The sequence below is a fragment of the Haliaeetus leucocephalus genome, unplaced genomic scaffold (genome assembly GCF_000737465.1).
Source record: "Haliaeetus leucocephalus isolate CR32 unplaced genomic scaffold, Haliaeetus_leucocephalus-4.0 Scaffold752, whole genome shotgun sequence".
NCBI lineage: Eukaryota > Metazoa > Chordata > Aves > Accipitriformes > Accipitridae > Haliaeetus > Haliaeetus leucocephalus.
The window spans coordinates 2,757,603-2,780,707 of record NW_010973188.1 but is presented as its reverse complement, the minus strand read 5'-3'; the positions used below and the strand labels follow the sequence as shown (position 1 = coordinate 2,780,707).

The 23,105-nt window shown below is 45.2% G+C and overlaps 1 protein-coding gene across 7 annotated transcripts in view; it reads left to right on the top strand.

Annotated features, from left to right (window-relative positions):
* The first annotated feature begins 141 nt into the window (after positions 1-141).
* Positions 142-23,105, top strand: part of TJAP1 (tight junction associated protein 1 (peripheral)) — a 40,854-nt gene continuing 17,890 nt past the window's right edge. For 4 of the 7 annotated variants that reach the window (XM_010581192.1, XM_010581194.1, XM_010581187.1 and 1 more), the window contains exons 1-3: positions 142-271; positions 1,274-1,348; positions 22,986-23,080. The gene's annotated coding sequence lies outside the window, so the exon portion shown is untranslated. Of the gene's footprint in view, positions 272-514; positions 1,005-1,273; positions 1,349-22,985; positions 23,081-23,105 lie in introns of those variants that run through there. The other 3 variants (XM_010581191.1, XM_010581190.1, XM_010581193.1) reach the window with 3 other exon arrangements.

Sequence of the window (23,105 nt, the reverse complement as noted above, 5' to 3'; positions counted from 1 at the left end):
CCCCGCCCCTCGCGTTGCCGCGGTGACGGGGGAGCCGCGCCGCCCGCCCGCCGCCGCGCCTGGCCCCGCCCCCTCTGTGCTGCCCGATGACGCAGCTGCGCTGAAGCGTGGGGATTCCGCCGGATTACCCGGCGTGCCCCGCGGCAAAATGGCGGCCTGAAGCGAGAGCGTGGGGCAGGGCCGAGCGGGGGCAAAGTTTGGGGCGGGGCCGAACCGGGGCCGAACCGGCCGCAAAGTCACTGGGACCCTGGGCGGAGCCGAGCCCGACCGGGTCAGAGCCGGGATGGGGCCCGGGGGGGGGGGAGCGGGGAAGGCGACCGGCTGGGGACCGAGCCGGGCCCGGGCGGGGCCCCCCGCGCCCCCGGGCCTCGCCCACCTTCCCGGGCGGGCTTCGGGTCGGCGTCGTGCGAGTGGGGGGCTCTCCCTGTCCCCGCGTGTGGCCCGGGGCCGGGAGGAGGTCCCCCGAGGACAGCGGGTCCGGGCGGGTCGCACCGTGGGCAGGAAGAGTCAGCCAGGCGGGGTGAGCGGCAGATGAGGGCCGGGTGCGGGAGGGCGGTAGGGTCGCAGTCTCGGCCCTGGGGAAGGGGCCGTCCCCGTGGGGGAGGGCGGTGGTGGCACCGCCTCGGCCAACAGGGCGTTAGGGAGCAGAGCAGGCATGGAAGCACAGGCCGAACCAGGTCCATGCAGGGTGTAGCCTTGTCTGGGTGATGGAGAGCTAGGTGGTGTGGGGGATGAGAAAGCAGTATCTGTGCAGGGAGCGTTGCTGGAGTAGGAGCTGCAAAGTGGAACAAGTCTGGGCCAGCATGTGTGTTAAAGAACCAGAGTATAACTGACAGAGGCAGAGCTGGAAGAGAAGGAGCAGCACTCCCCTGGTGCCAAACCTGGCAGGGGGGAATGGGAAATTATCTACCCGCCTGTACACCCCCTTTAGTGCAAGGGATGCTTCCCACTGTAGAATTGGTGAGCAGCCCCTGGGAACATGGGAAGACTTTAAAGAAAAACAGGTGAACAATAAATACTGAACCGCATCTGGCTCTGGGCTTTAGCACACTGTGTGGAGCAGAGTAAAAGATTGAGTGCTAATAAACGGATTTTTAGATGGTCAGGAGATTGCATTGCTAGGCATCAGGGTGTGGAAATGATATGCAAGGCTGAGAATGACCTAGATCTGAGAGATGCCAGGTGGAGGTTGTCCGCTGAAAAGGATCATCCATCAAATATAGATAGTTCTATGCCAGTGAAAGCTTTTCAGAGGTATGCATCTCTTTTACAGATTCAGAGAAGGAACTGGGATAAAGGGCCTACGTAAGAGGAAGCAATGAATCCTTGTTGAAGCATCAGACAGCAGGTAAGAAAGCCAGGAATGAGCTGATGCTGAGTCATACTGTGTTCTTTTGGTCCCACTACTTAAATTTTTTGAGCATATATGAACCACATACCTGAAAAACTGTCCCTCTCTGTGGTGTTCTCTGCATCATAGTAGGCCTGTATTGCTTGAATTGAGAGGCCAGGGTTGTCAGTGAAATGGGAGTGACCCTGAAAAATTCAGTAAGATCTCCTGGGAAGAAAAGTTCAATTAAAGATGTAAGCCAGTGCACTTTACATGCCATCCAAAGAAGCAGTCTAAAGTCTGTTCTGTCAGTGCTGAAGTAGCTGTGCTTTGTGTATAATCACAAGAGGTCTACCCAGCCAGAATCTCAATGAAATCCTTTCTGATGATCCTGCTTTTGCGATAATTGCAATACCAAAGTTAGGTAATTCTAGTGAACCTCTGTTCTGTTAGGTTATTTCTTCCACCACATTGTTTTTTCCACCCATATTTTGGCTGATCCCCTGATGGGTGGTACAGGTGTACCGCTGGCCTTTCTGTCCTCTCCTGAACAAACTGTTGAGATCCAGTTTAGAAGGGCAACTGTTTGGTACACAGCAGCTGGTCCTTTGATCATACCTTTCAGTTACTTGTCAAATCACTTTTAGTACAGCTCCTTTCTTCACGTCTTAGTGAATCACTGCAGAAAGGATATGTATCCCAATAGTACATTGCATACAGTGTGTTTCAGCTTCTGGATGTTAAATCGGCATTTAAGCTAGCATGTCTTAGCTGTGGTATCAGGAGCTTTTGGCTTTTCATTCCTTCCCAGGCACCTAGTGCTCTTGAAATCATAGGAATGCATTTCAGCAGGGCCAGTGGAGTTCCAAAGTGCAGACCATGGCTATCTTCATCTTAATGTTAACATTAACAAGGCATTGGGTCAGAAGGGGATGAGTTACATGCCAAGACCTGTTGCCTCCTCAGACCAGCTTTCTGAACCAAAGATGACCTTGCATTCTTCTCCGATCTGTTTCAAGTCATTTGTGACTTAGCAGCAGCTAACTTGCTTTGCAGCCTTCAAACCCTGAATTCTTATCTCTGCCATCCAGTCTAAGTACAATCATGTGGCATAGTATGTAGGGGAACTAGATTATAGCTTTGAAAGAGGTATAGTCTTTTGCAGGTCTGCCCCCTTTTTGTCCTGGAGCAGTACAAATAGTCAGATGGGACGAGTGATTTTTGGTCCACATGCTGATGTGAATGGTACCAGAGCTGGCTTGGAGAAGGGATTTGTGGCAGCTGGTGTGGCATATAAAGTGCTTTTAAAAAGATGAAGAAAGCCAAGCTGTTTGAACAATAGCAAAGTGAACAAGTTTCAGTAAAATGTGACTGGGTAGTTGTTTGAAATAGACTTGATGCTTGTGAGTCCTGGAGGCTGATGATTTTTCTGAAGGTGAGCTCCCTAACCTGTTAAAATGTCTGCTATGTTTTATGGAGGATCCAGTGAAAACTAGACCCTCTGAGATTTCCATGTGTCACCACATCTACAGTGTAGTCCCAAGAAATAGTTCTGGAGGTTAGATTGTAATGAATTAACTGTGTTGTGTACTTGCTAACAAGGGCCTCGCTTTTACAGCACAGTGTGACAAGAATAATGTAATAACTAATTATTATTAGCTAATAACCCTCTGCCTTTCATGTTGCTGGGAGAAATACAACATGCAGGGATCTCAAATGAGCCTGCATGTGATACAGACTGAGGGCAGGATTCCTCTGCTCAGAAATGAGGATCTGGCTTGACACATTTTTGACTCATCTCTGCTCTTTTGTCTGGGGTTGTCAGGAACTGGAGTTGTCATAATAGAACAGATTTTCTTGGCTGTTTGACTTGATTGATGCTTTGAGAGTAAATTTAAGGTCCTGAAGCTGGGTATGTTCATCTCCTGGCTTGAAGGCTTTGGTTGGGAAGATATCCCCTTTTCATATGACACCTTGAGCTATGGAGAGAGTGAGTGCTTGTGGCATTTGTGCTAGCTGTGTGTATTTCAAGTCACTTGTAACTGGGTAAATATGATCCTCTCTGAAATTCGTTTTACACAGGACTGCAAAGGAACCATGTGCGTAATCTATGCAAACAGGGCTAATGCCTTGGGGCATGAAATCGTCCATCCTGTTTCCCTGCCAGTTCCCCTACCCAAGGGCTTTTCCTTAGATCTAGATTGGCTGGGTCTGTAACTGTAGTAGGACGAATGTTACTTTTTAAAATTGAAGTACCTTTACAGCTGGTTGGAGGGGAAGGATGAGCCTGTGGTCAGAATTCTGAACTGCAACGTAGGATACCTAATTTCTGCCACAGATTTATTGTGTGAGCATGTTCAGTTCATTACTGTTTCTTGCTCTCCGTTCTTTGGTTGCAAAATACGATTAATGCCCATCTTATTGGGGATTTGAGGAAGAGTCCGTAAGAGTCTATAAGATACTTGGATACTGTGGCATTAAATGCTTTAGTAAAGCTCAGTGGAGGAGATGAAAAGCCATGACTTCAAAATGAAGCAGACCCCTGTGTGATCCACTGTCCTGCATATTCTGTAGCACGGTGAAATTGCTATAGAGTGCAAGTCAGGCCCTGCCTTGTTTAAGGCAAGTGGGCACTCTGAGACATGTTGTGCCCCCACCCCCCCCGCCTCTTTTTTTCCCTTCCCAGGAGCTGTTTGCTTGTTTCCACAGCTTGTAATGCCTTATCTGGCTGAATCTTTTTGACTTAAATTAATCTTTTCTCTTTTTTGCTCCCTTGTTTGTTCCAGACTTGGAAATTGTTCTCTTCATTGTCAGGATGTTAATGTATGGCCTTATTGCTAATATGCTCAGAGAGGGCCAAAAGCAGCAGCTTGCAGGCTGTCTCATGTTTGGAATGACATGAGCCACCCTCTCTGGAGTGCCCTCCTGGGAGCTGTGCTTAGGAAGGAAATGGCGTAGAAGGCCATGTAGGACTGTGAGAATAGCGTTGCAATGGTTGGAATGCAGGATAAGCATCACTTGGGTGGGCTCAGTTTTCCTCTGCTTTTCAACAATGCTGGGTGCCAAGCCTGAGGAAGACTGCTATGCAGAGGTGAAGGAGCTGGAATGTATTCTTCAGTTGAGGTGAATGCAATTCAGTGAAACAGATAGGCATCAAACTGAATAATCATTTTGAAGTATTTTCACATGATGTCTAATCTGTGGAAATTCACTACCACATAATAGCACCGAGGCTAAGAGCTGAGCGGGATTCAGAAAAGATCAAGCACTTATGGGTGGAAATGTTCAGACTTGCTTTAGCTAAAGAACTCATTCTAGAAGGTGTATCTTTAAGTCATAACCCAATCTCTTAACAGGTAAAGGTTTAAAGAAAGGGCAGTTTGTTCCATAATTGTCCACTGAGGCTTCTTGCTCCATCTTCTAAACCACCTTGTATTGGCCTGGGTCAGAGGCAAGGTATTGAATCACACTTACTCACTATGTTAGGTTGCCCACTAACCTTTCTTTTTGTGATAACTGCATTAGGAAAAAAACCCCACCAACCAAAAAACAAACCCACAGAGCACTTGAGCTGCCCTGATTAGGCCTGGTAGTTGAGGATTTTAAGCTGGTGGAGAGCAGGCTCCTTGGAAAGATAGCGCAGTCCATAGATGAGGTCTGTCGCATTTGTGAATGTGAAGACATGTATTGTCTCTTCCTGCCAAGTGATCAGGCAAAGCTCTTTGTGTTCCTTGCCTTTGCTTGTTAGAGGGGAAAGAATGTGTGGAGTTTGGCCTCTCCACGTTGCAGTCTTGTAGTGGACTTTAGTCTGGAAGGTGGCTGAAAGGAAGGGCTTTAAGGCTGTTCAAGTGAGATTTGGCATGTTGTAGCATGAGCCTCAATGTACTAGTGTCTGGGAAGACACAGTCTGTGTCTTGTGCTCATGTCCAATCTGTGTTGAGGATCAAGAGAACCATCAGTGCTGCTTGGTCAAGTAGGCATAAATTTGGTTTGATGGATAGGCTAATAAAGGTAAGTGGCAGTAGTATGGAGATATGTATAAAAAGGTGTTTGTTTGTAATGTTTGCCTAAACGCAAGGGGAACTCCTGAAGGAAAGAGGGGGATTTTCAGAGCTAGGAGCAGGTCATGCAAACCTTGAGATCCTTGTATGGATACCCTCCCTATGGGCTGTTCTGGGAACAACATGTGCTTTAGGGCACAACATAACCCTGTTGTGGCAGGTGTAATGGCTGTATGTAAAGGGTTACTGACTTTCACAGAAGTTTTGTGATGGTGAGAAAGTGAAATGGGTCAGGATTGGAAAGTAAGGTTTTCTGTGGTTTTTAGGCACAGAGGATCTGACCTGCTGCTAGTGGCAAGAGAGAACTGGTTTAAATTTCTGATTTCTAGGGGTCAGCGAATTCAGCAGTCAGTGACTGCTATGTCTTTGGTTGAGTTCTATATTTGTGTTTTGGCTCTGCGATAAAGCTGGTTTTGACAATGTTGTAGGAGTCATAACTGGATTTTCTTACTCTTGTGTTTGAAGTCTCAGTTGTCTGGTTGCATTAATTTAACACTCATGCACGAATGGTTCTGAAATCAAAAGGGACAGATGAGGTAGTTTCTCTAACCATTGGGGAATTATACTTAGGCTCATAAAAAGCCTTAGGCGAATTTTACTTTTTAGCATTTGTTTCAAAAGAGTGTAAGTTATTTTCCTGAGATAATAATTAGATAATCGTTGTGGCAGTAAGGTTTTTGACCATTATTTTAGCATATGCTACTCAGGGTAACTGCATTTAGACCTGCGTGTATCTTGCTGCACAAGCTCTATACGATTCCCAAAGATTCCTTGCTTCATTGTCTCCTAAATGAGATTTCATACTTCAGCTTTGCTGTTCATTAGTGAGGACTCTGCTGCTGCCCAATGGGAAGGTTAAAAATATTCTAGGGAGATGACTTGAAATCTGGTCTCACACAACTGAAATGTGATTGCAGTTAATTCTACTGTCCTGTTTTTTCTTGTGTGTTCTTATTTATTATTTTTTCCTTATTGAGAACTCTTCCCCCCTTCTCTTTTAGCTGTGGGAGATCCGTACCCAGTGTATTGTGTGCACAGCCCTTTCAAATGGGGGAAAAGAAAATAATGGAAAATGACAGGATATTTGTTTAAAATTAGAGTTGCTTTAAGTAACCTTTCTTGAGAATGGACTTCAAGTTCACATCCTACCTTTAAGTGGTTTCATTTTTCTGTGAAGAAAGTGTCTCATGCACTAAAGTATGCAAAATATATTTCTTGAACTTTTAGAATTTAATTTCTAAGCATTGCTTGCAGTATGGTTATGTAAATACTAGGAAATGAAAACTTTGCTCAGAAGGATTTTCTCAGATAACTGTATTTTGCTAGCAATGCGCTCTGTTAGTAGATGTCTGTGTAGGCACTCAGTCTGATTTCTAGGGCTAGTACGGAGTGTCATTTTGGGGAAGCTTCTTGTACCAGGGTGGATTGATTCCTGAAAGCAAATCACCCTTGCTGGGCTGCAGAATTTCTGTACAGTCTGCTTATAAGTGTATCCATTTTTCCTTGATTAGATGATGCCTTTGTAAATAGGTCCCCAGGTGTATCTGAAATGGCTATAACAGAATTCAATGTTGTCAAGGCTCCAGCTGGATGGGGAGAGCTGTATTACTATGCAGCTCCAGAGATGATTTACTACCCAACTGACAACTTGCAATATAAACATTAGTCCAAGCATGATCTTGTCCCAAAACCCCGCCTACGCAGGGAGCCAGGAGTCTTCCTGCCACGCGCCATAAATCGTTTATGGTTTGCTCATGCCTGTACATTTGAAAAACAGCTGTGTATTGGGGATTAGCAGTTTGCAGAAGGCCCGTGTGGGGCTAAATTAGGGTCTCTTGCCCTGGTGGTGAATACCGGTATTGGAATAGCAGGAGTGCTTCTCTGCAGTGGAAGGCAATTTACTCTGGGAATGGGGGATGGTTGCAGGGTATCTGTGAGGGTACAGCAGCCAGGGGAGAGCGTTGGATTGCAGTGCTCCAATTTGAGCTAAGATGCCTGATTGATAGCTGCCCAGCATGGTGGGGGATTGAACCATTTATTGTTAGATGCGTGGGTTTTTAATTTTATTTATATATTTATTATTTCTATATATTTTACATGTGTGTATATATATACACATACAAAATGCAAGCAGACTATTTCTGCCTCCTAGGAGCTGAAGGATGATAGAGTTTTTGGATCTTTTTTTTTTACAGTGTGAAGAGTGATTTCCCTTTTGCTAGTCCATGGTAGTTGAATCAAATTATATACAAGGCTGTCTGGGGCTTCACAACTAATTTTCAGCTTTTATAAAAAGTTTTACTCTGTCACTTGGATTTATTACAGCTTTGCAACTTCAAGTCCCAAAGTAAAACTATTTTTGTGCTGGCTGTGATAATTTAAATTACCTTCTGGAGCTTCTAATGACTAACTTGTGTTTATGGTGAAGCCTCCCGTTTGTCCAAACCCTGGAAGCACAATCTGTTTGATAACTCTAAATGTACTGATGCTTTTACATCAATGTCGAGTACATCAGAGCCTGAAGTCAGTTGGTGCCTTCAGGTCTTTCTGTAGTAAAGAGAACATGCAGATTTTGCTGTACAAATGAGACTAGACAGTACAGTTCAGATGCCTCCTATGTGCTGGCTGAAGGACCAGCTGCTGAATAAAGCAGATATAAGTAGATCATTTTTAGCTGGGTTGGTGTCTCCGTCAACAAATCCTTTCTCTGGTGGGTTGAGTAAGAATGTGGGTGGAATGTGTCAGCAAGGTGCCCCCTTCTAGATGCATCAGCTGAACACAAGTGCTTCCAGACTGTACCATGAGCTTCCATGGGGCCATGGGCAAAGCCAGTGGGCTCTGGGTAAAGCAGGTGACTTGTTTCCAAAATGACACAGTTAGAAAGGTTCTTACTATTTTGTTGAAGCTGCTGCACAGGTGTCCCTCTGAAATAAAAATGTTTTCCTGGAGCTTCCTGCTCTGCTCTCCTCTGTCATAGGTTTGGGGAGAGTAGCTGGAAGGGCTCATCCTAGGCTTGTTTGAGCCTAGGAGTTGCCTCCATTTTTCTTACTCCTTTTGGTGAAAGGCTGTATAGTCTGTTTGATTCTTTGTGTTTTGCTGAGATGGAGGCCAGATAGCACCAAATATGTTTGTGGCTGGCTGTGTGGGCATTTGAGATTTGGAAGGCACCTGCTAATGAGTTGTAGGTCATTTCATGTCAGATTGGCTAAGTTTCCATCAGGCTGGTTTGTTGCAGCAATGCATATGGACTATGTATGTTTGGGGATCCCTATTATCTCTCTCGGGTGGAGAGGGCTTTCCTCCTGTTTGCTGCCTCCTCTCTCACCACAAGAAAAAAAAAATCATCTGATTCTGGAGAGCTGTTAACCTCCAGACTGAATTAGATGTTTTGCTGTTGCTTATATAGACTTTCCAGATACATAGAGAGGTTAGAGAGGGGTGTGGGTATGTGATCGTATTTCAAGCCTTCCCTCCTTTTCCTTGTTTTTGATGCTGCTGTTGAAATTCACGCTTCCCTTTTCCTAGGAACTGGTGTGAAGGGAATTGCTGTCACACAGAGCAAAGCTCAATCTGCTTGCCTCAAGGCCTTACCTCTCCAGGTTAGGACTTTGCCTGACTTCCACAGGTGGCAGTTTGTTTATGGGCTTACATTACCTGAATCTTCTGGGGTAGGTCCGAGGGGAGCAATTCAGGGTAGTGGAAATCACAACTCAGAGACACTGCAATAGGGGAGGGAAGGAAAGAATAGTTAGCAGTGCAGTTAACTCTTCCCCTCTGCACCCCCTCCTTTTTTCCCCTGTTTCCTCACCTGCCCAGCTGTGTAGTAGGTTAGCAGTACGTGTCTGTTCTTATTCTTATGAAAGTAGACTTTGTTCTCTGAAGACTGCTAATCATGCCCCATGGGGGTGTAATCAGTTATAAGGTATTTAATACACTGCAGGCGGGAACAGGCCGCCTGGCCTGGCTGACAGATTGCAACACTACAATTATAAAGGGCCCCTTTCCCCCACTCACCCACCCACCGGTGGCAGGATGAGGGTTGTACCTTGAAACAGTATTAAGTCTATGAAAAATAAAGATGTAGTGGGGGAAGGGAGGGAAGAGGCTGAAGAGACAGCTCCTATTCTGGGAAATAGGCAGACCTACATTCTGCGAGAGTTGCAGCCATTGCAGGTTGCACTGTTGAGACTTGTGGGAATTTGGGTGCTGTCACCATTGAAGTGGTTTGCACAGGGATGGCCCTTGGCAACCTGTAGAGCAGCAGGGGCTTCTGTCCTCTCTGAAATGGGTTTTCTTGTGGCGGCTAGGGTTGGAGAGGTATGGAGTGGTTAGAAGTGGAGAAGCCCTTTCTCCTGCATGCAGTGATTTAGACACCTAATCTGTTTGGGTGCTTTTGTAAATCCTGCCAGGCTTCTATTTATATCTTTGGATATAAATCTATTGGTAAATCTGGCCTTTCATGCCTCTTTCTTTAGAGTACTGGAGCTAATGCAGCAGCTTACCTTACTGGTGTAGAAGGGAGTAGCTAGCTTGAGGCCTTGAATTTTAATGGGCATGGGAAAGTCTACTGGACCTCATCTGGTCTGTTCTTGTTAACCTAATACCAGACCATTCCCCTCAGCGAGGGCCTTGAAATTCACATGTGGGGTGTGGAGCAGCTGGGCCACAGCCTTATAAATCATCCCTGGTCCAGCAGCTTGCTAGATGCATCGGCATGTTTCTGGAGCTTGTGGCTACACTGACCTTTTTGCCTTCCAGGCTACCCAGAGATTACAGTGTTTTAGCCCTTTGTGGGTGCTCTTTGAATTTGCTGACACTTTTGTGCAGTGACAGCATAGGGCTCTCTCTGTGTGTGTGCTTTTTGCTTCTTGGAAAGTAGAAGGGAACATGTCTTCTACCATATCTGTTTGTCATTTTTGCCTTATGAAATCCTGCTTCTGCTCCTTTCTGACATCCGTGTGCTTTGCTGAAGTTCAGAACCTACTCTGAAGCACAGCAGATAGAAGCTCTTTTGTTGGCAGCCTTTGGGTATTGGTGTAGATTCAAGTGGGATATATTCTTGCTACAGTGCTTGTGACAGTGTTGGCTTTCCTGCTTGGCGCTGAGAGAACACTGCCTATTAAGTCTCACAGTTGGCCCTTAGCTCTGGGCAATGGGTTTTTAGGAGTGGGTTGATGTTTCGTTGTATTATACAAAGTAAGTGCAGATTCAGAATGTGGGGGATTCACAATACAGCCTTCCTCTCATGGACTTGAGAATGCTGCTGACAACTTCACCTCCTGATGCATCCTCATCTTTTTCATTTCAGAGTAACTTCATGTTTGGGAACTGTGAATTCTTTGGAAAGCTTTGGGATTTGCAGGAGTGCTGCATGAAGGAGGATTAGTGTTTTTTTCTAACTAGAGCATAGAGTCTGTTCATGACTCTAAAATAGTGAGGTTCTGAGATGAGAGGTTACCTGATGTCTTGGGTTTTTGTACATTGAGTCTCTCTTCTCGTGATCACGTAAGTGACCAGGTGTCAATGCTGTAGGGGGAGAATAATGTACAATGAAGATCAGATCTGTTTCTGTGGGCAGTGGGGACAGTGTTTACAAAAGGATTTTTGGGTAATGAGTAAGTGTCTGTATCTCAGAGAAGCTGCTTGACTTAAGGTAGAGTAGTTTCCTGGGGGTGGAAAAAAGTCTGGATCCTTCCAAGCACCCCTGATGCCCAAAGTCAGCTTCTTATTCAGCTCTGCCCCCTCAGCTCAACAAGTCTCAGTGTTATGTTTGCCCTTTGTCATATAGGAAAAGTCAGGGAAATTCCCTTCCCAGGCTGTTCCTGCCCTGGAACGTGGTTACTTCCCAGCCCTGGTGGTGGCTTTTCTCTTCCCCATGGCTTGTGTGCCCAGTTGATAACTCTCCTGCCTTGCTCTGTTTCTCTTGCCCCATGGCTCAGGAAGTTGCCTGGAGAACTCGAGGACTCTCCCACAAATGAGTTTAAGGCTGAAGCTGTTGTTGGGGTCCTGGCAGTGGCAGGGCTGGCATGCGTGGGGAACGTGGCGGGTGTCAGCGTGGTGGGTGTGTGGGCTTGCTCCTTGTTTTCTTTCCCTGCCTGGTGAGGAATGCAGTGTGTTTGCCTTCCTTGGCCTGTGGTTGCAGCCACATTCCTGCACTGGGAGTCAGCACAGCAGCGGGCGGCGTGCTGTTCATGCCCCCTGGCTACATGCTTTCAGCTCCACATCAAAGGTGTGTTTAGTGTGTAGCTTGTGCCATTCCTGGCCACACCTGGTGGCCTGCAGGCATGCAGGAGGTGGAGCCTGGCTTATTTGCAGATGGCATTCAGGGTTCAGACTTTTTGCTTGTGGAATGGCTAGAGCTGAGTCCATGCTAAACAACCCCAGGAATGCAGCAGGAGAGCTGAGTGGCACAGTCACTCCAGGGGCATGTCCTAGCAGCAATGTTTCCTTTATAGCTGCAGCAAAATAACTCATGCCTGCTCCTCCAAAGGAACTGGCTGTTTGCTTGGGTGTGTTGTAGGGTTTAATTTACACCGATAAGGCCAATTAAGGTTGGCTCATCCCCCTCTGCAGCCTGTGTGCTCTTGGCAATCAGTAGATGATGGGGTGGCTCATGCCATCAAGCCCTGCTCAGTACAAACTGTATGTGAGATGTCTGCCTGGAGATGGAATGGCTCTGGGATTTAACCCGGGCAAGAGTGCTTGCCCCAGTCAGTGCATAAATGTTCTTACACATATGTGCTGCAGCTGAACTGCTCCAGCTTCTTCTGGAAAAGCTTCCTTTTTCTGGCTGGTACCTCAAGAGATGAGGACGGGAAGCTTGGTGAAGGATGGCAGATCAGGATGCAGATGCATTATTTTGGGATCCTTGACACAATGTCTGTGAGAAATGGTCACTAGTTTTCTATGCCCCTATCATGCAAGCCATCGTTGTCCTTGTTATGTAAGTCTTTCATTTGCCTAGCACAGGGAAACGTGGTCCCTTTTGGCAGTGTCAGTATCTGTAGCCCGTAGGCAAGGCTTGTGGAAAGAACAGCAGAGCATCTTCTGTGTCCTCATAAGCCCTGGGCTGTTCACTTCATTACCAGTTTGCTTTGATCTTTGGGACTTGCAGTTTCCCTTCTGGCAATTTCTAGCAGCCTGAAATTCTGTGACCTGCCTGTCATTTATATATTAAAGTTAGTCTTCTGCAGAAGACCTGCCTACTGCTATCTTAGACAATAGCAGGCATGAAAGAATTGGCTCTCAGAAGTGCTCTGGCTTTATAGGATAGTTTTTGCTTTTTAGCTGTTGCCACAGTCTGTGGGTCAGTTGCTGCAGAGCTGCTGTTACCAGACAGATCTGTGCCACCCTCTCTCGAAGGATGTATCACTTTTCAAAGCAGGACCTCAATGATAGGTGATTAGGGGAATGTTACTTGTTGCAAAAGACTCTCACCATTGTGAAACCTTTGGAAATTATTCACATTGGGCTCTCTTGTCTCTTGATTTCATGTAAACTGTGCGTTTTGTTTCAAGCTAGTTGCCACTGACTCCATACCTGACTTTTGGGGCTTGGGTGTTGATGAGAAAGTGTGTTGCCTGAATCTTCGTTTTCCTTCCTCTGTTCTGCAGTGCCAAACTCAACAATATGGCCAGTGGCAATGTGAGGTGTAGCAAAATATAAGTAAGTCTAAAAATGGATTATGTGGAATGATGTTGATAGAACATTTAAGTGTGTATGATCATTGGGTGTTTCAGCTTTGTTGTGCGATATAGGCTATGGCTGCAAAAATGGAGGTCTTGTTTAAGATTAAATACTGCTTCTGCTGTTGCTTTCTGATTGCCAGCAAGGGAGTAAGGGAACTGGAACGAAATACATGTGACATTGGCTCAGGAGAAAGGAGGGCTGATTCTTGGCCTTTTTCTTTCCTGTCAGTGAGTTTTAATATGTTGTGGAGAAAAAGTGACTAGTTCCTTTTTTTGGCTTCCCTGCTGGCCTTCAGGACAGTGTAGGAACTGAATGTTTTGTGTAGGACAGGACTGTCTAGTCCCAAACACCTCTGCCGGGGAGATGTGCTCCTCCGGCTACAGCAGTAACCCTCACCGAGTAGCTAGATCTCCCCCTGGTGGGACAGGGAGCAGAAAGCAGGGCGACGGCTGGACAGTAAAACTGGGAATTGGTCTGATTCTGGGGCACCTTGAGCCGGCAGCACAGCTGGTGTTTCTGCAGTTGAGACATTCCTTAGTCCAGAGTCACGGACTCATTAGAGCTAAGCTCGTGCAGCTGCATGAAGCTGAAGGCATGAGCGAACAGCTTGCTGTTGGCACTGGACAAACACCTTATCTTTGCAACATCTGCCTGGCTATACACTGGCATTTGTCCATGGTCTTTGCCCTTAGATGAGCAGTGAGCGGCTAGTTCTTAGAGTGGTTTAGTCTGACACTTGACCAAAAAAAAAAAAAAAAAAAAAGTACCTGGAACATGATGGTTTGCTTTCTTTAGGATATCTGGGGCCGATCATCCTCTGCTCTCAGTTAGAGCCCCTTTGAGGATAGGTGACTTTGCTTGCAGCTCAACTATCTCTCATTCCCAGCTTGCTCTCTGAAGAGCTGCACAGAGCTTACTTACAGGGGCTTTTCAGGGAGGAGTCCTGTGGAGGTGGGCAACTTGTCTTCACTGCTAAAAAGGAGATGTTTTTCCTTAACCTCAGAATAATTAATGGCCTTATGCTGTCCCAAAGGATAATGGTGGTAAAGATGAGGCATTTCAGTCTTACAAGAGCAATGCCAGGCAGGGGATGCAGTGCTAGTCTGGACAAGCTGACCTTGTGGTAAAACTGAAGTCTTGGGCCTTTGCTGCAATTGCCCGTTGAGACAATTTATGCTCATTATTAGCTCCAGCTGAAAAACAACACTGGTGCTAGCAATGATGACAAATGTGGAAGGAGATGGTTGATGCGAGCTCTGACTCTGCCTGGAGGAGGGGTTGTATCTGAGGGAAGAGCTGAAGCAACCCTGCTTGGTCTCAGGTGGGGCATTGGTGGTTATCCCCCCAAAGGGAGGAAGGTGAACCTAGGAGGTACAATACAGCATATACAGAAAGACAAGCAGTGCAGCATGTGACTGCTGGTGACAGGCAGCCTCCTCATGTGCAGCCTGTAGGGCAGGGGGTGGAGGTGTGGGTCCCCTCTGCTGTGGTTAGGATCTGCTGTTAAAAGGACTGACAGGAGCCCAGGTGAATGGGGAGAGAAGAGCCAGAGCCAGTTGCGTGCTTTATACAGGTCACCAATGAAAGATGGCTGGGTGGATCTGTTTGTTTTTCCTAAGCTGGATTAAACTGTGTTATATATCTGTGACTGAACTCTCAGAATGAAATCTCTCAGCAGTTCAATGGTGCTGAAGACTAAGGGAATCATTAAAAAAAAAAAAAATCCAACAAAAACCCAAATGAGGCGAAGTGAGGCAGATTAACTACAGGGCCACACCACAAAAAAGAGATGCTCCAGGGTTACATTCTGCTTCAGGAGCCGTGCTGCTCTATTGTTTACAGAGTTGAGACAAGTTTTGTGCCTGTTCCTGCCCTTGGCTCAGGCTCTGAATCTGCTAGGCCCAAAGCATGTTTTTGAAAGCCGTCTCCTTTCCTTGTTCTGCCTTTGTGGCCTGTTGAGACGACTACTGCCAGTGTGTAGGTGTGGGTGCTCTAACACTCCACATCATGCCTGGGTACAGAGACTGAGTGGAAGTCGATGGGGAATACTTGATGTGGTCTGCAAAGTAAACAGTGGCTGTGGCTTGGGTTAAGTGGGAGGCATCTGTGCCTGGTAGGAATCCTGCTTTGCAAGGGAGTCAGTAGCAACATCACTCGTAACCTCAGGGAAGGGAAAGTGGCAGGATGTGATCAGCTTTGGGAAAAGGCTGTGAACCCCTTTCCCTTTTCTCCCTTTGGCTGGATAGGTTTATTCCTCTAACACCACTTCTGTTTCTCTCACTGCTACACTGCTTTTCCCTGCCAGCTTATAACAGCTATTGCTCGTTGTAGGTGGAGGGAGGATCAGGTGGCTTGGTTGAAGAATGACCCACTGCTATCCTCACACAATGCTGGAGTCTGTAATTTTACTTCGTTACACTGACTGCTGTCTGTATTCAGTGCCGTAGAGATCATGAAATATTTCTGTGCTAGAAGATCTTCTCTGATGAATAGCACAGAGGATGGCTCAAGTTTCCATGGCAATGCTTCTGAATGTGCTTCTGTCACCAAAGAAAGAGGGACTTTCAGTTGATTAAGATTTGAGGGTTTTGTCTGAGAAAGGTGATGGTGGTGAGACTGTGTGTTAGTTGTTTGTCTGCCTTTGGGTAGTGCCTCCGACTGATACATAATCTGGAGAAAGAGGAAGCTGACATTTGGCTAATGGCAGAGACGGACTGTGTCGTGCAGACTACAGCTGGACTTGTGGACACGCTTAACTGTTCAGCTACAGATGCAGCAGCACAATCACCCAACAGTTAAGCCAGTACCATTCTCTGCCTCTCACATCTGACCATCTGCTAGGGAAAAGCTAATTAAACCAAAATGATTCTTGCTGGGATTAAACCCCAGCAGCAGAGAGAATTGAGTATAGTACAAATATTGTTCTCCTACTACTGGATCAGGGTTGCTGCTTTACTTGTACTTATAAAGAATTGCAGGCTATTCAACTCAATTGCCGTCAGGTAGGTGTTTAGCTCATGCACACTTTCTTTCTCTTTTCTATCCCAGATCACTCTTGTTTTAGGTAGAAGAAATAAGGCTGTGTCTTGCTGAATTTTCCTGCAGTTCCTTTCTTATGACAGCTGAGGCTGTTTTTCTTTAACATGGAATTACGTGCAAAAATAGTGCACAAAACTGGTTTTTTCTCCTAGTGCCTCAATTTACTTCTGGAATGGAAATTGTTCCTGCCTTCCTCATTGCATATATTTGTGGTGAGCATGAATCCTAGAGTTGGTGTGGGGCCACATAACCTTATAATTACTAGAAGCTACCAGTGTGAATCTGAGACTCAGGACCAAACAGTTTATTGCAAAAATGTGTCTGCAGCCCTTTGAGAGTTGAAATTTAAATCTTGTAAAACAGAAAATGTGGAAGTGTGGTTCCCTTAGCAACTGAACTCCTTTGTGTACCTACAGCCCATGTTGCCATGTGATCAGGGCTTCAAAATAGCTCTTTCAAAAAAATAATAAATTAAATGGACTTACAACTCTGGTTGATTTCACGGCTGCTGCTGGTGCTCAGCTGAAGTGACAGCTCACCATGTTGTTCAGAGTTGTGGCACAATTTAGTTTCTGCAGGCCAGTGAGGGATTTAGTTCTCTGCAAGGGGCTTTGAGAGGATTCTTGCTATTGTCTTTCCATGCTGAATATGGAAAACTTGTACTGAAGAGGAAGTTAGTTCTGTGTATGGTAGCTCAGAGACAGTAGTAGAAGGCAGCAGTGAGGAGGGGGTGATGGTTGTGAGGAAGGTTGGAGTGAGCTTGAAGAGACCTGATTGAAGAAGCAGGTAGAGATGAAAGTGAGAGTACCAAAAGAATTAAGATAAAGTAAGTCTTGATATTCAGGAAGAACAGTTCAGATAGTTTTGAATGAAGAATGGAAAAAAAAACCTGTAATTTTGGAATTGCTGGAATTTAATTTTGACAAATACGTTTCAAGGGGAAATGCTGTGGGAACTGAGGAGATGAGAGGTGATTTTAGAGTATGGATTTGTAGCACGTTAGGTCTGTGACCTCAGGCTTGTTTTGTGTATGTGCTTACCCCACAGTTAGCAAGAGAACTTTGTATTTTGGTGGAAGAGGGGCAGTTATAAGACCATGCCTGGGGGCAGTTAGATAACGTGCTCTAACTCCACACTCCAGTTTGCTCAGATAAGCTGTTGGTGAGCCATACCCTTAGGAATGAGCAAGTGGGGAACGTTGCCTTCCTGGTGTCTGAACTGCTCCAGGTATGTTGGACATCAGCAAGCCAAAGCTGCGTGGGTGTATGGAAAGCAGAGTACGGTGCAAATATTTGTGGTCATACTTCCCCTCTTGCTTGGGGAGAGTATAAAAAATGTTATGCCATGCTGGTCTGAGCATTATTATGCTTTTTAATTGGCATAGGAGTAGTAAAACTTTCAAGTCATATAAATGTCAATACCTTTAATACCTTAATATACCTTGTGTAGTGTGGTTAGCTTATATTGATTCTGAGAGAGAAAGAGGTCACTCTGGGTTTTTTGGAAGAAAAAAAAATCACCATAAAACCCAGCAAAACCTTCTTTGGAAGTAGAAAAGGGCAAAAAAAGGGTTAACTTCAATATGGCAAGGATTTTGCCACTGCAGGAAAGTTGTACTGATTTAACTTAATCAGATTAGAAACAGCTGTGATTATATTAGTGCAGCATTCTTGTATAGGCATCCTTAATTTAGTTTGCGTCTTGTATCTATCTATTTAACTTAAGTTGATTCAATGTAAAGTGCTCTTAAACTGAATTAAGAACATTTACCCAGGAGGGTTATACTGCTTAACATTATTTTCTAAGTCAATTTAATGTAGTACAGTGTATATGTAGACAAGATCTTGGGGAAAAAGCTGATCCTTTTTATTACTTGCTGAACAGTATGTCATGTTTGGCTGCAGCCATGTGATTGTGGAATGAAAGAGCCTGTTGTGGTGCATGTTGGAGGAGGATGGGCGAACTGATCATTGCAAGCCTTTGTACAACTTGGTCGTTCTTAGCCATAGTGTTTGTTTAAAGTAGATTGCTCCTTCTTATAAATTAGGCTTTTTCTTGTCTAGAACAGATGTGAAACCCCTGAAATATTATTTATTTTAAGGTTCCTCCTCAGCCTGCCAATAAAATTGCCTGCACACTTGGTTAGTGTGCTGTGTATGCAGCAAAAGCAACATCTCAAAACTTTCACAAATGTTTAAGGTTTCAAAAGATTTCAGATGGCTGAGCAGGTTTGAGCTGGGCTTTTCTGCAGCTAGGCAGAGCTTGAAATTTCAGCACCTGCAAGCATCAGTGCTGGACTTAACACCTCCTCAAGATTGCAGATGCTCTGTAGGCTGGCTCACTGCAATAGCTTGTCCATCTGTCCTCTGTAAATAATGTAAATAACAAGCTCTGCTCCATTGTCTGGCTGTGTAGATGCTGCATAGTGTGTTAACCATCTGCGTGTCACTGCAACTCATATAGAGGGGATCTGTTAGAGAGCGTATTGAGGCAAGTATATAGATGGCAGTAATGGAGCATTGCTATATTCTCTGCTAGAGGGATGGCTCAGTGACATTCAGTCCCTGGCACTGAGGAGCTAGAGACTGTAGTTTTCGCAGAACTTCCGAAACCAAAGGCTGAAACAAGAGGGCTGCTGATGTTAATTACTGGGTGTTGTATGAGACTTAGGGAATACTTACAGGGGCTGAGAGTCCGCTTCTCAGTGGTTGAAGAATTTAAGCTGTTCCTACCTTGTCCTAGGTAAATGCCTTTTGATTTTATGCTCTAGGAAGGTTATGTGTGATTTTTTTTTTCCCCTTTTTCTTCCCCTCCTACACAGCACAGGAGCTGACAGAGGTCTGGGAAGGGAATTCCTACATATTGATTTTCTACAGAAATGTTCACCCACTCCCTCCTTCACTTCTCTTCAAATGTTTGCCTGCTGTAGCTGTTCCCTAGCTTGTGCTTGAGAAAGTTTAAGGCCATGGCTCCCAGATTTCCCTCATGTGATCTACCAGGTTTTTGCCAGATACATGTCGTTAGGAGTATCAAGATTCGCTTTTTCTGTCAGGGCCCAGACAGTTATTTTCAGGAATTTTAGAGAGTTCTTATCTCCATCAGTTGTTTTCTAATGGCCTAGTATACATCTCTTTAAATATCTGAGAAACATGCTCCAAAAGTCTTCCCATGGAAGATCTTAAAAGGACACAGGTAAGAAGGCAGAGTGGGGAAGGACATGAAACACAAGGTGTGAAGACGAAGAAGCTCTGGAATTTTGTAGCCTAAACCACCTTGTGAGAGTTGAAAGGATCACTGAACAAACTAAGAGATCAAGCGAACAGGATCACTAAACAAACTCAACGGGCTTCTGGTGTGTCAGTGTTTCCAGATGAGAAGCTGTCATTAGCCCCTGATGTAGCTGTCAGTACTAAAGGTAACTTGGCAAATGACCTTTTGCCAAGCTGGTTCTTGTGCAATTTCAGATGTAGCCATTAAAGGTGGTTCTGTGCTTTTATATGCATTAGAAAGCTAGTGTTAATTTCCTGGTCAAAATCTCCCCTGGGTATTTTTATTTGCCATTTACATTCCTTCTGGGGATTGGATTCGGGTCCTTTGCTTCCTGTCCTGTTCCTGTTCAGATGTTAATCAGCTGTTGCGTTCTATTCCAGTTACATGTTAGTGACGTTAGTGTTTCTTGGGCAATGCTGATCTGTCCTGGCTTTTATAAAACAGGGAAGCTAAGCTACTCTTAACGCAGCAAAAAGAATAGATAATAAAATGCATACTTAAGGATATGGAGTGCAACTGAATTAGGGGGACTGGGATCTTTGTATTATGGAAGGAGGGAGTGGGACTGTAAGAAAAGTGTGATTCTGATTACTTTTAAGAGACTTCCGTAGGGTGTGATTGGTATGACAGACACATGATATGTCCGGTGGTATTTACATTCAACAAGAACTATGTAGGGCTGTAGAGTCTAGGGATTTCATTTTCTTTGGAAATATGTTAGGTGTTAAGTAGGGCTTGTTACATGGACTGTTGTTCAACAGCTAGCCTGATCCCTTTTTCTTGATAGCTCTTGAAATTGTTCCCATGCAGGGAACAGAGGTTTCTGCCTAACAGTCAAGGTTAATTGGTATGGAAAAGCAGGAATGAGCAATAATCCTCCTGAAACTCGATTTTAATCCAAGAGTCACTATAATGCTATTACTCAGATCTGAATCGTGAGCATTAACGTAGAAGCAGAACTGAGATGCAAGTTCCTGCCCTAGGAGGCGTCATCCTTTTATTTTAAAATGAGCTTCAAAACAGCCAGCAGCAGAATGGATCTGAACATAGTTTTAATTGAGATGCCTTCTCTGAATGAAAAGATCTCGCTCATTAAATGTTAAAGTGTCCTTTAATAACCTTGCAGTCCTTTTCCATTGTACTCAGCACCAGCAGTCTACAGGTGCTGCTTTTAACTTCACACAGCTTGTTTGTCTGTCCTGGACAAGACCTCTTGATGCAGTTATTGAATCATCCATCTTGCTCATTAGTTGTCTTGATCAGGCTTACTGCAGCAGCTTGTCACATAGTCTGGCTTGAGACACATGGAGGCTAAGGTTGCCTCTATCCGTAAGCACAGGAAGACAACTGGACAAATCTCTCTTGCTTTTGCTTCTCATGATGCCAGTGAACAGACACTGTTACCTCCTAAACCAGGATGTGCCAATGAGCTGTATTGGATGTGCATTTGGAGTATAGGTTGGCCCACACAGAGTGAAAATTCTGTGTTAGCTGTGGTGATCAGATATATGGCACAGGACAGTAACAGCATTTTTTACATGTGGGTATTGCATTTGGAGTTTTTTGGGGTACACTGATTCTGTGATAGCCAGTGAATGTTTCTGTAGTGTTGCATTAGAAACAAATGTGACTGTGACTGTGCTATGGAATGTATTTTCTCTGTCACACAAGTTTATCTTCCTGAATTAAAAGCAAGGTTGAAGAAATGCTGCTTTTAAGAGGAAAAGGCTGGAAAGATGACACTGCCTGAAATAAGAAACATTGTCTGTGACATAATCACCTGTTTTCTGTTGAGGAAGGGAGACTGCTGCCCTGAACACTGGTAAGCAGGCTGTTTTATAAGGTCAGAAAAGGCAACACAAGAGAAGATGATGATGAGGAAAACCCTGCAAGTCCTCTGCTTCTTTGCATGGAATGTTCAACTACTGCAACAGCAAGCAGGCAGGAACTGTGTGCATCCTAGAACCAAAGCTATGTATTAGCTACCTCAGCCCTCAAGGGACTTGCCAAGTTTCAGGAAGGCAGTAGGTGCCTACAAATATTGTTTGGGTTTTTTGGTTTGGTTTGGGTTTTGGTTTTGGTTTTTGTTTTTTTGTGCTTTCCCTTTTTGTCCAAAGGGTTCCTTTTTGGACCATTTTTTGTATGCTATGGACCTCTTCCTTGTTACTGGAGGCAAAGTGATGCTAACAGGTAGTGTTGTGGTTTTGCATGCATGCCAAGTGGCTGTTAGTTCTGTGGGCCCTGTACAGAATAGTCTTAAGCAATTCTGTGCTAGATCACATCTGTTTCTGGTGTGTGGTAAAGGTTTTGCCTTTCTGAGATCACACAGAGAACATAGCTGCTCTGCAAGTGGATTTTACACTGAGGGAAGCTCTCTGGTAAAAACAGCTAGAGTCAAGCTTGTATACTGCCTGTGCAGCTGCACTCAGTCACTGTCGCTGCACACCCTCGCTGTGAAGAGGAAAGAGGTTGTGTGCGTTTTGTCTTTGTGAGAGGGTGGAGGAATCATCAGCTTTTTGCATTAACAAAGCAAATTGTTAGGTTTCCACTGCAGTCTTCTGACTGTTTGTGTGTTCATGTCTGTTTGCCTGGAAGATGTGACTATTGCTGATGCTGATCAGTGTGAGCCCAAGCCTTGTAGCCCTCAATGAGCCATTCCAGTGAAGCTGTAACTTTGGTCAGTTAGCTTAGAATTCAGTGAGCTTAGAAATGAGACTACAGTGGGTAGTAGCTAGAAGACAGTAGAATTGTAGCTACTGCAGACGATAGCCTGCTAGGAAGAAGACTGTGAATGTTAAGGAACAGAGATGGAAAGGGCAGATAAAAGGAACCAAGAGGTTAAGTTTTCTGTTCTATAAGAGTGCTAATTAGAATAGCTGAAGAGCTACTTCCTGCTGTAGCTCCAGGCTAAAGCTGAGCTTCTCTAGGGTAGTCAGAATGTGGACTTCACAAGCCTCTCTCTGAGGAGCTCGTTGTCAATAACGTGGTGAGCAGAATTAGTGCTGCCTTCTATTTCTGGGTATTACCTGTATCTGTTTCTGCCTTGGAGCACAAGGTCCGTCTATTCTGCAGAGAGTATCTGCTCCTCTCTGAATGGAGGTGTGATGAATTGAGCCATCTTGGGATTCTCTCTGTGGTAGCAAAGGATACTCAGGTATTGTAGGCAAGGAGGGCTTAACTGTGCTTTTCAGCGCAGGGAAGTCTGCAGAACAAAATTAGGTTGGTGTGGCAGGGTGGCTGGAGCAGGATGACAGAGGCTGGATTCCTGGTGTTGGACAAGAATGCAGGTGGGGAAGCAGTGACCCCTGGAGCCATCTAGAAAAAACAGCTGCCTTTCAGAGGTCAGTTACTGGTCTGCACAGGCATCCCGCTCAGTGGAGAGATGGTTAAAAGACCTTCCTTTTCTGGGACACAGTGAAGGCAAGGGGCTTATTTCACTGGAGAGTCCTGGCATTAGATAGTAGCCTGATGCTGCAGCAGTTTGCTGCCGACTCCTGCCCTGGCACCTGGCTGTGAGTTGCTCTGCGCATGCCTGTCTGTTTCCATGTGTTGTGCTGATAGGTGACTGACACCAAGTTGCCTTTCTCGTGTTTCAGGAGCTGTTGGCCAGATGCTGCTGGGTGCTGACAGGGGAGAGCTGATTCGGAGACAAGTGGCCAGAAATGTTTGGACACATCGTCACTTTGGATCTGTAAGTCCTTGTTTGAGGGAAAGTT